The 15,276-nt window shown below is 39.2% G+C and overlaps 1 protein-coding gene and 1 pseudogene across 1 annotated transcript in view; one reads left to right on the forward strand and one right to left on the reverse strand.

The window, feature by feature from the left end:
* Positions 1-15,276, forward strand: part of ZNF385B (zinc finger protein 385B) — a 491,913-nt gene that overhangs the window by 241,879 nt on the left and 234,758 nt on the right. The gene's annotated exons all lie outside the window — the stretch shown is intronic.
* LOC105002907 lies at positions 6,311-8,780 on the reverse strand (annotated as a pseudogene).

The raw sequence follows: 15,276 nt of genomic DNA on the forward strand, positions 1-15,276 counted from the left end.
TGCCTGGAGAATCCCAGGGATGGCAGAGCCTGGTGGGCTGCCGTCTGTGGGGTCACATAGAGTTGGACACAACTGAAGCGACTTAGCAGCAGCAGCAGCAGCAGGCAAACCCCACCTCTAAGAGGACAAGCTGCCTTTACATAAACATAAGCTATGTAGGGTGGGCACCTATTAGGTAGGTAGAGAATTTTTTTTAATGAAAAGAAAAAGTTGTGACATTTCTGATTTAACCATGGTGAAAACCTTGACAGATCTCAGGATACAGCTTAAGAAAATCTATGTGGTATTATTTGAACATCTGCTATCTAATGTGAGAGGGGAACAGGTGCTCTGTCTGGTAGCATCATTGATGATATCATAGTTCTTTTGATGTTTCCAGTTGTGCAGAGATCTGATATGTCTGAACCATGTTAACTATTATATGTCACTATATTGTCATGGAAGTCTTCTGTTGACATTGATAGAGAATAAATAGTTTAATGAGAGCCATGTTATCTAAGGGCATATAAATCATTCCCTTCATATAAGTTAAACACTGGAGTAAAAATAGCAATGCTACTATAGTAGTTAAAAAGATTTAATGCCTTGGAAGAAATCATGTATGTAAGTGATTCTTACATACTATCCGTGGGCTGGATTCCTGCCATCACCTCTCTGCAGGCTCTTGACACTCATCTATATGGATGCAGATACTACAGACCAAGAGATTAAATCACTGGGGAGTTCTGGGAATTGATGGCTCAAGCCTCTTATAAATATTGTATTACCATTACCCTCATTCCCTTTTCTCTTGCTTATTTCACTCCAATTACTATGCATTTGCACTGTTACAGTGATCAAGGAGAGCCTCCTGCCTGTGTTTAGTCCTGTGCTTGCCCTTACTCCAGTTGAATCAGAGGATCATTAAGACCCAAAAGGAACTTGAGAACGTAACTAGTTCTTGACATTAACTTACTATAAATTTTTAAAGAGAGATTATCTAAATTAGCTAGTTCTGCCTCCCTATTTTTAGAAATTATATACATTTTCTTTTTTGTAGTGAAATCCCTCCCACTGTAATGTTTAAGATGAAGGGTTTTTTTTTTTTTCTTTCAGTTTAGTACAAAAATGTAACAACACAGAAAAAAAAAAGTAAAATTTTCAATAAACCTGCAGTATTTAACATATTTTGGGGTATTTTCTTCTAGACGTGTTTCTGTAGATATGCACATATACATTCATATGCATGTGCAATATGCTTTTTTATTTACATGTGTGACATCTACTGTACATCCAGTTCTGCATATTTTCTCCCACTTGTTATATAGTGAACATTTTCCTATGTCACTGAATATATTTTGTAATATTTCCCACTATCAACACAACCACTCCTCTGCTACTGAGCTTTAAGACTGTTTCTATATGTTTGTGCTTATATATAATGTAATGAACATCTTCATTAATACAGCAATTTTAATCATTTCTTCTTATTCTCTATTTCTCTTTTCTGGGAACATTCTGGGTTCTGACACTCAGAACTCATATAATTCTGTAAATGTTTCCTCTTTTCAAATCAGTGCCAGTCTAGTTAGTAGTAATGATCTTTTATCTACAGAGAACTGTACTTGTAGAAAATTGCAAAGCTGATTAGGCTACAATTTTTCCTCAGTTAAGTATAATTTCATCAGAAATAATAGTAGTTAATGCCTTTAGGTAGTTTTAAGCAAAAAACTAAATATTACAAATGAATGCTACTGAAGAATTTTACATGTATTTTAGATACTACATATAAGAACTCTTGAATTAATACATAAGATGAACTTAATATTTAGCATGATAGAAAATTCTGAAGTAATGGTGTAGTTCAAAGTAAATGATTGCTCTCAGATACTTTCATTCTCCCCTAAAGGAAACAAAAAGGAAAAATAAAAGTCTCTTCTGAAGAAAAAAAGATTCAAAGAGAAACAAAAGGACCACTGCCTTTTAAAACCACATTTACTTTTACTTAATCATGATTTATATTTTCAATGTTAAAAAAAGAACTAGTTTACATTCTCTGAAAATTGTTAGATAAAAACTTTAACCCTGCTATCTTTATTGACTCATTTTATAGGGAGGGAGCTGGGAAGGGCTGGATCAGAAGATTTATAACTTTGGGCAGTTTGCTTATGCTTTCCTAGTATCTTCATCTGTGCAATGGTTGTTTAAAGAATTGAATGCAAAACACCTAAAAAAGTGCTTGACACATAACTGAATTTAGATAATGCTAGTTCATTTTGTCCCCACTCTTAAATGATAATGACAGATTATTTCAGAAGGTGAGTTTTTTAAATGGTTTCTCTCCTTCAAATAACTTCATCAACTAATATATAAAAAATAAATAAAACTGAGCTAGTAGGTGAATTCTTGCTATTTTTCCATAAAATTATAAACTTACAGGCAATTTGAGAGATGATTATTAATACAACAAGCAGAAATGAAGTTAAAACTATAAAGTTAAGCAATTCTGATATCCCCAGGGTTATCCTAATTTATTTGTGAATAGTGAGTTGGTCAAAAATAATTAAAACATGGACTTAAATGACTTAAATTTGTATAGCAATTTATGGTCTCAAATATTATCATATTTAGTTAGTTTGATTCTCACACAGGCAATATCACAGAAGCCCATGGAAGGTGAGTGACTGGCCCAAGGCCAAGCTAAATTAATTAATAATAAAGCTAGAATAAAAGATAACATGTTATTTCTATCTCTCGGTCCTATTAACCATCAAGTAAAGAGAGAAGAGAAAAATCTAAACTAAACGTGATAGATTATCTAAAAGTTAATGGAAGGGAAAATATTAAAAATCGCACTCCTAAATGGGACTTCATATTAAAAAACAAAAATTGAAAATAAATGAGGCATGTATACATCTTAAAACCTAGAAAACATGTATCAAAATTAGTCAAAAGATGTTAGGAAGCAGACATTAATAAAAACAGAAGCAAATATTGGTGGAATAGAGTAAAGCAAGTATACATAAAAAAAGACGAAACAGCTACTTAAAATTTACTTAATAGACAAATGCACAACCAACCTGATTAAAGAAACATTAAACAAGAACAAATATAAAACATCTGAGTTCTAACTTTCAAAAAATAGCACCCCAACTACTACTCAGACTTCTGAAAAGTTAGCATGTACTTAGCATGCTAAGTACCTAGTAACAGGTAACATGCTAAGTACCTAGTAACAAGGACCTAGTAACAGTGCCAATTTGTTTTGCTAAACATGCTGTAATAAAGTACTACAAACCAGATGGCTTAAACAACAAAAATTTATCCTGTCACAGTCTTGGAGGCTAGAATTCTGAATTCAAGGTGTCAGAAGGGTGGGTTCCCTTCTGAGAGCTCAGAGGAAAGTATCTGTTTCAGGCGCCTCTCCTTGGCTGGCAGACGGCTGTCTTTTCCCTGTGTCTCTACAAAGTCTCCCTCTGTACCAGTCTGCATCCAAATTTCTCAGTTTTTATAAATACACCTGACATATTGGATGAACGCCCACCCTAGCAACCTCATCTTAATTTGATTACCTCTGGAATGAATCTACCTCCAAATAAGATCACATTTTGAGAAATTGGGCATTAGTATCTTCAAATATGAATGGAGGACTGGGAAGAGACATAATTCAAACCATCACAATGTCTTTTATCTTGGGTTCATCAGTCATTCACTTTTATAAGGTTTTTTCCTAATAAAACTATGAAAGAGCCACACCCTTTTAAATGCTTTTGAATGTTATGTAATTTTAGAGCTAGGATGGACCATAGAAATCTATTCTAACCTTACCTTTATTCTTTTATTAAGGAAACAGACTCACTGATATTGGGCAACTTTCAGTTCAGTTCAGTTCAGTTGCTCAGTCATGTCCAGCTCATTGTGACTGCATGGACTGCAGCATGACAGGCTACCCTGTCCATCACCAACTCCTGGAGCTTGCTCAAACTCACATCCATCGAGCCGGTGATGCCATCCAACCATCTCATCCTCTGTCGTCCCCTTCTCCTCCTGTCTTAAATCTTTCCCAGCATCAGGGTCTTCTGCAATGAGTCAGTTCTTTGTATAAGGTGGCCAAAATATTGGACTTTCAGCCTCAGCATCAGTCCTTCCAGTGAATATTCAGGACTGATTTCCTTTAGGATGGACTGGTTGGATTTTCTTGCAGTCCAAGGGCCTCTCAAGAGTCTTCTCCAACAACACAGTTCAAAAACATCTTTTCTTCAGTGCTCAGCTTTCTTTATAGTCAAACTCTCACATCCATACATGACTACTGGAAAAACCATAGCTTTGACTAGATGGACCTTTGTCAGCAAAGTAATGTCTCTGCTTTTTAATATGCTGTCCAGGTTGGTCCTAGCTTTTCTTCCAAAGAGCAAGCGTCTTTTAATTTCATGACTATAGTCACCATCTGCAGTGATTTTGGAGCCCCCCAAAATAAAGTCTCTCACCATTTCCATTGTTTCCCCATCTATTTGCCATGAAGTGATGGGACCAGATGCCATGACCTTGGTTTTCTGAATGTTGAGTTTTAAGCCAACTTTTTCACTCTCCTGTTTCGCCATCAAGAGGCTTTTTAGTTCCTCTTTGCTTTCTGCTGTAAAGGTGGTGTCATCTGCATATCTGAGGTTATTAATATTTCTCCCAGCAATCTTGATTCCAGCTTGTGCTTCATCTAGCCTGGCATTTCTCATGATGTACTCTGCATATAAGTTAAATAAGCAGGGTGACAACATACATCCTTGATGTATCCTTTCCAATTTGGAACCAGTCTGTTGTTCCATGTCAGGTTCTAACTGTTGCTTCTTGACCTGCATACAGATTTCTTAGGAGGTGGGTAAGGTGGTCTGGTATTCCCATCTCTTTAAGAATTTTCCAGTTTTTTGTGATCCACACAAAGGCTTTGGCCTAATCAATAAATCAGAAATAGACATTTTTCTGAACTCTCTTGCTTTTTCAATGATCCATCGGATGTTGGCAAATTGCTCTCTGGCTCCTCTGCCTTCTCTTAATCCAGCTTAAACATCTGGAGGTTCTCTGTTCATGAACTACTGAAGCCTGACTTGGAGAATTTTGAGCTTTACTTTATTAGCATGTGAGATTAGTGCAATTGTACAGTAGTTTGAACATTCTTTGGCATTGCCTTTTTTTGAGATTGGAATGAAAACTGACCTTTTCCAGTCCTGAGACCATTGCTGAGTTTTCCAAATTTGCTGGCATATTGAGTGCAGCACTTTCACAGCATGAGAATTTGATATAGCTCAACTGTGATTCCATCACCTCCACTATCTTTACAACTGGTCACTTTACAGTGACTAGTTTTACAACTAGTGACCAGCTTTAAAACTGGCAATGTAACAGCTGGTCATTTTCATCCTGGTTATTTTATCATTTCTTTCAAATGCTTCACACCACTGGAGGCTTATAGAGATACCCCACTCAGTACTGGGCCAGAGGTTGGAGTCTTATTGGGGATGTGCTACTGCTGCATATTCATCCTTCTTGGTATCTTGCCCTCCTATCAAGCATTACTTGCTTTGTGTCTGGTCAGATGAGCATGCACCTTTGCTTCTGGCTTTTTCTCTTCTGCCTTCACAAAGGACCATTGAGATACGTATGCAGTTTAGTGTTTCAGTTTTTAAAAGTTCCTGTGGGGATAAACTGTCACAGAGGCATCCATACGTAGCTTTACTCATTTAGGCAATACCCAAGGTTTATTGCAATTGATTTAGAATCAAAGGTAGCTTGCTTGCTTTTCAGAAATACATTATTACCACAAACATTTAAGAGAACTCCAGTATTGCTATTCTTATTAAATTGCTGTTTACTTAGAGGTGAAATGGTCAGTCTTCAGACCAAAGATATTTGAGTCAGTGGATCTCTGGTAGTCCCAGATATATGTGTTTTTAGCAGACATCCTGGGTGGTTCTTTAGGTTTTTCCACACCACATTTTGAATAACAACAACAAAAACCTGCTTTAAATCAACTTATTTTTCATTAATTTGTACATAGCTTCTTCCAAGAGTAATTGTTTTATTTCCAAATAATATCACATGTTATCAAACCTCAGATTTTCTTGATTTTTTTTGACTGTACTCCTTGGCATGTGGAATTTCCCCAACTGCAAATGGAACCCGTGTCTCCTGCAGTGGAAGCATGGAGTCTTACCTACTGGACCACCACGCAAGTCTAGATTGTCCATTCACATCATTACTTTACATATCACTAGGAAAGAAAAAAAAATTTTTTTAATAACTAAGGACTTTATTTCAAACAAGAATTAAAAATAAAGAATTGAGAGCTATCTCCCTGGTTGTGGGGAAGGGATCAGGACAAGGAATTCCCCGAGGCTAGGCCAGTACTCTCAGACTAGAGGGGCCATAATCAGTCCCTTCCTCACTTGCTGGGAACCTCAGCAAGTGCAGGACCCTATGCCAAAGCCCACCTACCCAGGAGAACTCGGGCTAGGGCTCAGTCCCTTGGAGGGGACAGTCAGGCAGCAGCATGGCCAAAGGCCAGCCACAGGATCAAGTCCTAAGTACCAAGAACCTACTCTCTTCTCCTTCCTGGGACCCAGATTACATGCAGAGATGGCCTGTGGAAAGATCCTCTCGGACCCTGGTGGGGAGAAGTGAGGCCCCAGCGTCCCCCACATTTATCACTTCTGTCCTCTCGAGGGCAGTGAGTCCTGGAGTCCATCAGGTGGTAATACTGACACAGCTGGGGTGGTGGCAAGGAAGCCCCAGTCAGTCTGGACCCCACAGCTGGCTCTCCCCACCCGCCCCGGCAAGCTCTACTGTTACCACATGAGCCTTTGTATGTCTTGCCTTCCATTTCCCTTGGTGGATGGCCAGGTGGGTGGGCCTTCCTGGCTTAGGGTTTCTCCAAGGGCCTTCCCAGGGAGGGTCCCCTGAACCCCCCACCCCTATTCACGCTGGAGCCTGAGGAGGAGGATGTCACATGATGCCATTGATGAGGCACTGGAAGCTGTCATAGAGTTTGGTGATAATAGACCGCATGCCGCCGTCCAGCATCTGCTCCACCAGCAGCTGGAGCTGCTCCTCAGTCATGCTCACGTGGAACCTCTCCTTGAGGTTGCAGATGGTGCTGAAACCATGGAAGCAAGGAAGCTGAGAACCTTGCTGCATGATCTCTACGATCTGCATCACCTTATCCCTGTGTTTCCGAGCTGTGATCAGCCCCTGCAGCATCAACATCTTGTAATAGTTGAACATGTTGCCATCCAGGCCGCCCATCACATCCACAAACCCTGTGGTCAGCTTAAAGGCCGATGTCTCAAAGCCCAGGTTTCAGAGTGAGCTGGATAGGATGAAGCCAAAGTCGACGTGGATGATGTGGCCTTCTGCATCCAACAGGATGTTCCCATTTTGTCTGTCCTTGACCTGTAGCAGGTAGCAGACCAAACAGTAGCCAGTCCAACTCTGCACAGAATTGTGCTGGGATCTGAGGAATGCCTCTGTGGTGTAACTGCCATGCTCCTGGAAGAAGTAATCAGGCAGGGAGAGCTGTGACTGCTTCCTCACCTGGTGTATGGATGCAGCCTTGACCCACTGGTTCAGTCATGCTGCTGTCGGCCAAAATCACAAGAATCTTATATGGCTTGATCCACAGGGCTACTCGCTCCTGTTCCCAAATGGACTGCAGTTGCTTTTAACACCTGGAAGGCCAACAGCTCCTGCCGAAGGTCATCCCCACACTTGACAATGACTGACAGGAGCCTCCAGTTGGGGAGAAGGCCATAGGGGGAACCCTCTCTAATGCACCACACTTTCTCCTGCCAGGGCTCTTTGAGAGCAACTGCAGAACGGTCTTCTGGGTCTCGTTTGAAGGCTGTGGGGGTGTGAGCCAGCTGCTCCCAAAGGCGCCGTCGGATTTTACCTGCTGCAATGAACACAGACTCCTTGCTTTCCTGGCTGGTGATGCTGTCCACGGAGAACTGGGAGATGTCACAGCTGTTGGTGTGCACTTCAGGGAGCTCCACCTGAAGCTCACCTATGTCATCCACCGGCCAGACCTCGTCATCATTGTCATAGTTGGGCACAGTGCTGAAGCTGCCTGCCCACTGCTCATGGGTGATGCCTCATTTGGGCAGGTTCTCTACAGATTGGGTGCTTCGAATTCGGTTCTCGGGGATCTGGGCAGGGACCCTAGATCTGTGGTGTCGAAGTTTTCACATTCGAGGACCTCCACATAGATCAGGAGGGGAGCCTTGTCCTTAGAGTTGAGGACGACAGCCTGGGTGTGGGGCACGCAGACCATGTGGTGGTCAAAGCCAGCAGTGGGCAGCCAGACTCGGGCGGGGAGCTTGTGGTTGAGCAGGGAGAGCTCTGAGATCCTCTGCTGTGTCTTCTGCTCCTTGGTGGGGAGCGTGGCCCTCCACTTGCCAATCACCATCAGGGACTTGATGAATTCTCGCTCAGGAGCCAGTCTGATGGGGGAACTGAATGAATTATCAATACTCTCGATGCTGGAGGAGAGCTCCTCATCCTCATTCTCCACTTTAGGGTGGCTGGCTGTTCGTTTCAGGTTGCTGCTGAGATTTATGCTGGTGGTGGCATCTGACTTAGAGCGCTGGTGGGTCCTTTTAGAGGGAAACAGCCCTGTGTCAGAGACTGGGCTCAAGGAGGGCCACTCCCTCTTTTGGTGAGCGGGCTTCAGCTCATCTGAGAGGATCAGCTTCCATAGCTTGGTCCCATGGGAGCCCCCAGCAACAGCAACTGTCAATAAACTATGATGCAGAGCTTTAAAGAGATTCCCTCTGGACCTGTGAATTATTCACACTAGCAAATCACATTTAAATTTCTGTTCAGAGGGATTTGGTGATTCCGTCTAGCTTCAGCTGCATTTCTGGGCCTGTGATAGGCAAAACTTCACATGTACCATAGTTTCTTCCACTAGTGATTACCATTCTTATATCCTCTAATGGAATAAATGCTACTCTCCAAGAAAGTCTGAAGTTGCTGTCATTTCTCCAGTAATTAACATCTGCTTCACCAACAACAAATACACACACCACACCTGTTTGTATTTCATCTTTGTATGCAGTGACTTATTTTTAAAATTATAGTGTGCTTTTTAAAGCATTGGTTTAAAAAATTATTTTTAAATGGCAAACTCAACATTTGATATCATTCAAAAATGATATCACTCAACTGAAGAGACAGTATGAACAGCTGTGACCAAGTCCGTGCAGACACTGACACTGCGTGTTGTGGGTGCTGCCCTCTGCATAGCTTCTGTAAGTTGTGATTAATTATAGACACATCCTGATTCAGAGCTGTGAAAATGTGCGGGTGAAGAAGCCCTTGGAATCTATGTAATATAGTAATAAGCAATTCACACTGGAAATGTCTTCATGCTAGATTATAGGATAACATAATGAGCTAAAGCAATGGTTCTCAAAGTGTGGTCCCAGGACCAGAAACTTCAGCATCGCCTGAGAATGTGGTATAATATAAATTCTCAGGCCCCACCCTAGACAGACTGAATCAGAAATTCTAGGGCTTGGGCCAAGCAGTCTGTTTTAACAAGCCCTTCAGGGGATTCTGAAGTCGCTCAAGCGTGACAGCCACTCGGTAAAAGTGAATGGGGTGTCAAGGGCAGGGAGAGAGGCTTCCTTCCACATTTACAGAAAAACATTTATTAGTATAAACATACACACATGCGTACACCTGTCCCTCTTGAAACTTGGTTTACCCCATATGAGAATTTCTATGCATAATCCTTCAGGTCACTACATCCAAATATATATATTTGATATATGCAAGGCCTACATTCTACAATGACCGAAGAACCCCAGATGTTGGTCTGTTGTGTCATCATCATCCTTGACCACCTCTCCTTTTGTTCTCTTTGTTCCTAGATTTGTTTCCTATTTACCTCTTTCTCTGATGCTCATTTTTCTTAAACTTTTCAGCCTATTTTAATCAAAATAAAAGTAGCTGATCATGTAAAAGTTGAATCCCAAAATTATCTTTAATAGGGAAATACAGAAACATGAATGAATACCAGGAAAACTTTACTGCTCAAGGATCTGGATCCCGGGAAGGTATACATAATTTAATTTCTGTCCACTGTCATTATAATATGTAAAAAGAAATATCTGCTGCAGGATAATTTAAAAATAATTGCTAAAATGTGTAATATTTGGATGTATCATTTTATTTTCTACTTCAAAAAGCATAGTCTCAGAAATCACATTCAACTTACTGGCTTTAGTGTTAGCTGGAGTGCAATGTATTCTTCCTTTGAGGTCACATAGATTTTTCTCCTTTTAAATTGTTAATTCACAGCCAGTAGAAACATGCAAAGAAATGAGATATTCCTTTGTTAAATATGCACTGCAATATCCTTATTGCTTTAAAACTGTAAGGTTTGTTCTCTCAAGAGAAACCTATTTCAGATATAATTATCTTTGTATTGGAATCAAACAAACAATCCTTTGTGAAACTGAAATCTCATTGGAGGCTCAAGCTCATAACACCAAATAATAAAAATATTTGCATTCTCTGATTCTTGATGAGTGAATACACAGTCTTCCCTAAAAACATGTATATTATACAGAGCTTATTTTGCCTTCTGAATTTCTTTTTAGTTTAGAGTTAAATGTATTTTAAATTAAAAAAAAGCATCGGGGGAAAATTGGGTAGTTCGATTTTTTAAATATGATTTTATAAGCTTGTTTGCATGAGTTTCACTTGTTTTATTTGTTAATTTAGTAGAAAATGCTCCTCAGAATTTTAAAGAAACAGCATGATCAATTCAAAATTTATATCTCCAACTCCAGTGAAATAACCTACTTTTCCATAATTTTTTTTGGCTCTGTGGGCTGAGGACGCAGCATCTACTGACAGTCTCTGCATTGTTTGTTAAGTTTCCACCAAGGTCCACGGCGAGTGAGTGGAGTCAGTCCAGTACTCCAGCAGGCTTAGGATACAAGGAAGAGTTTGTGAGGGCTCCCACTCTCACTGTAATAAAACCTGTGGCAGATTAACATACTGCTCAGCTCTTGATACCTTTATTATACAGAGTTTGCAGACTGGCTGAATTGACTACTGCTGAGAAACATGCTTCTAGGTAAGTAACAAGACTTACAAATGGTGTTTTTGTTTGAAAGTGATAGGCAATACATATGGAAGTATACTTGGTTTTAGCTGTAATTTTCCAGATTGGTACAGATTTCATACAGTGCTGAGCAATGCCATGATTAGTATTATCTGTCATCCTAGGATTTGGGATGATGAGGTTTGGCAATTTAGAATAGTGTTGTAAATGTGTGTCTAAGTTAAGGAGGCACTCACGACTCACGTAACTGTATGTTTTTCCTTCTATTAAGATAAGCACAACATTTGGGGGTTTAATCAGTAGTTGTTATAGACAACAGAATCTTCATGAACTAAGTGCTAACATGACTTCTGGTTTAAAAATATACTGGACTTCCATATGTTGTTAAAATGCTATGATGAGTCTTCTAGAAAGGGATGATTCTACATGATTATTTTATTAATGTTTAAAATATATAGAAAATGCCTAGATTCTCAGCTATAAAATTAGTTTTAAGTAATAGAACATTGAAAAGGTAAAGTTTGTATGCTGCATCTGTTTAGTAATGTTCATAATTATATCTTATACAGTATATTTTAAAATATAGCATTTGCATGCATTAGTCTTAAGGGAAATCTAGTAAAATCTTTCAAAGATCTGATATAGGAAGCTTTCTCAGAGGAGCATAATTAAGTTAGAATTTCTAAACTCTAAATTAGTAAGAATTTCATTGGTGGCTACATAAACATTTAAAAAATGTTTTATTGATAAAATACTTTATTGTCAAGTTAATATTGTGAAATACTGGCTGAATTTTGTGGCTTGGATTATTTCTTTGGAAAACAAGCATTTTCCTAATAGAATATGTCAGTAAGTGTACAATGAGTAGAGGAATTTTCCAGTTAATAAAGGCTAAACAAACATCTGAAATCTCCAGGAAATTAAGTGAAAACATCTTTTATTGCAGTGGTTATACTTTGACCAGTTGCACACATTACTTCACATGTGAGAACAATTTCAGCCTTTATTTTGGAGCTACTCATACTATCACTATATAGGGATGTTTGATTATCCATTTGGTACATAGTAAGCATAATCATGTTAGTAGTTTAAAAGATAAATTATATTTCTCCTTTGTTGTTCATTTGTTTAAAATATTTAATTAGGTCAGTCTGCATGGAGAAGCTTATAATTGATGATATATATTTAGGTCAATTTTTGCTATAATTTCAAGCCTATTTATTATTCTACTTGGTAACATTGTACTGTTATGAAAAATTACTGGTCTAGGAATTAGGAGACCTAAGTTTGAGTTCTGGCTCATTAACATGGCTCCTAACCACTGTGTATCCTCCTTCATAAAATGATTTCTTAGAGCCTGACTGTTTTTTTGCAATTCCACTTCTGCCTTTCTAGTTTTCATTATCCTGTCTTGTCAGAGACTCTAATACAAAATGTAAAGTATGCTGGAAATTTTAAACAAGGACCATCCTTTCACATGGCCAGTCCTTTCAAATCATAAGGTCCCATGCCATGAATAGGGAATGGGTGATACAGACAATTTAGGACAATAGTCCCAGCCTCTGGGAAGTGTACCTGTGCTCCTGTGAAATAGCTGCCGTTTTGTTTGTCATTTACAAGGGTAAACATATACACAAGTATATGTTTTACAACCCTCAAAGTCAGAAAATTCTAACCAATACCTGTCTTAAAGACATTTATTTTTTTTAAAATGATACTTCATTTGAAATCATCTGCACGAGTAGCTTCTCACATGCAAAATCTCAAAACATACTATACAGCATATTTATTACCTCTTCACTTGCCCAAGATTCCTCCATTTGATTGGATATTAAGTTTGCAGACATGAATCTTTCTGTCATTTCACTGAGATAATTTCACTGTGACTAAAGTAGCAAAACATGAGCTTCAGATGGCAGAAGTTTGACTTCTTCCCTCACTTGGAAAATGGTTCAAGGAAAATCATCCATCCTTTCTGAACTCATTTCCTCTGAAAATGACAATACAAATGTTTATCTCATAGGATTGCTGGAGGAATTAAATCAGTAGTGTTTATAAAGGATTGAGTATAGCATTTTAGCATTGAAGTTGGCAACCAATAGATGGTAGATAATTATTATTGTTGTCTTATTAAACTATCAACCATTGATTTCTATTTAGATTCACCATACTGTCTAGGGTTGCTGAAACTATATAGGTTTTATATAGCTATTTACTGCAGTGCTCCAACAAGACGAGTGAATTATTTTCCTGTGTGAATGTAGAGTCAACCAGACCTCACTCTAAATTATAGTTGTGAGCTATAATTACTTCAATGGTTAAGACCATTTTGGCCTCTGGGAGTGAAAAGTTATATTTGACAGTGCATCTGAAAGAAGTATTTGTGAATTCATCTCTGTCTGCTATTCATACCTGGGTTAAAATGAGCCATGGTGTCAAGAGGTTTCCTTGGAACATTACACAAACTTTCTTGTTCCTGGCCACGTAGCAGTTGGGAAATATGCAAACAGGCCTGAATGGGACCAAAGAGAAAATTCTTGTCAGGCAGGAAACCTAATGTTTACACATTAATCAATAAGGTGACAGTCACTAAGGTGGCTATGACTAAGATTTCTTGTTCATCATGAATGGAAGCTCGCATCTCTTCTTACAGTCCTTATTTCACATCAACATGTTCAACAGGACTGCACTGAAGCTCAGTGGTGACACAGGCATTCTGGCACCAGAGGCTCTCTATCTCCCCTCCTCTCCCCGACTCCACACCCCTGCCCCCCTGCTCCAGTAAGGGAGGACCCTTACATTCACCTATCAGACTGGCTTTCTGCTTTTCTTTTTTTTTTTTCAGTTTTTTTTTAGTTGAAGGCTAATTACTTTATAATATGGTGTTGGTTTTCACCATGCATTGACATGAATCAGCCACGGGTGTACAGGTGTCCCCCAATACTGAACACCCCACCCACAACCCTCCCTACGCCATCCCTCTGGGTTGTCCCAGAGCCATCAGCTTTGAGTGGCCTGCTTCATGCATCGAACCTGCACGGGTCATCCATTTTACATACAGTAATATACATGTTTCAATGCTATTCTCTCATATCGTCCCACCTTTGCCTTTTCCCACATAGTCCAAAAGTCTGTTCTTTACATCTGTGTCTCTTTTGTTGTCTTGCATGTAAGGTCATCATTACCGTCTTTCTAAATTCCATATATATGTGTTGATACACTGCATTGGTGTTTCTCTTTCTGGCTTACTCCACTCTATATAATAGGCTTCAGTTTCATCTACCTCATTAGAACTGACTCAAATGTGTTCTTTTTAATAGTTGAGTAATATTCCATTGTGTGTATTTACCACAACTTCCTTATCCATTCATCTGCTGGTGGACATCTAGGTTGCTTCCATGTCCTGGCTATTGTAAACCGTGCTGCAGCGAACATGGGGGTACACGTGTCTCTTTCAATTCCGGTTTCCTCAGTGTGTATGCCCAGAAGTGGGATTACTGGGTTGTATGGCAGTCTATTTCAGGTTTTTTTTTTTTTTTTTTTAAAGTAATCATTTAATAGCATAAAGTGCTTTTTAAATCTCAAAATTCATTGTCTTTGTTGTTGCATAAGAAATAGGTGTCCCTCAATTACATGGTCATAAAATAAACTGGATATCATTAGATCCCTTGTTTATTTTTTTTTTCTTTTTAAAAAATTTTTATTTTGAACAGATGCTAAGTTCACTTTATTCAAAATTCATAATGTACAAAAAGTTATTCTAAGACAAGACTTGTTCACTTCCCATTCCCGGCCACCAACTTCCCCTCCATAGAAGCAACTGTTATGATCTGTTTCTTCAGAAACATTTTGTACCTGAACATTAGCTTTTGCTTTGAAAGCCTTGGATTCCACCCCCATGCCCACAGAGAATTCAGCCCCCTTCTTTTCAGGATTTATCTCCAGGGAATCATTCCTTCATCTAACATTTTTCAAAAAATTTCTGCCCTCAGTCAATGGGACTGTTGAAGACAGACAACAGTTGTTCACGATCTCCTGTTCCAAGGTCCCCATGCTGTCCTGGGAATGTGCATGGGGATACCTGAAAAAGGAACTCCAGGACACGCACCCCACACCCCCACTGCCCACTTCTCACTCGCTATCCTTGGCTAGACTCCTGTCTAGACTCTTAGTCA

The sequence above is a fragment of the Bison bison genome, unplaced genomic scaffold (genome assembly GCF_000754665.1).
Source record: "Bison bison bison isolate TAMUID 2011002044 unplaced genomic scaffold, Bison_UMD1.0 scf7180017864460, whole genome shotgun sequence".
Taxonomy (NCBI): domain Eukaryota; kingdom Metazoa; phylum Chordata; class Mammalia; order Artiodactyla; family Bovidae; genus Bison; species Bison bison.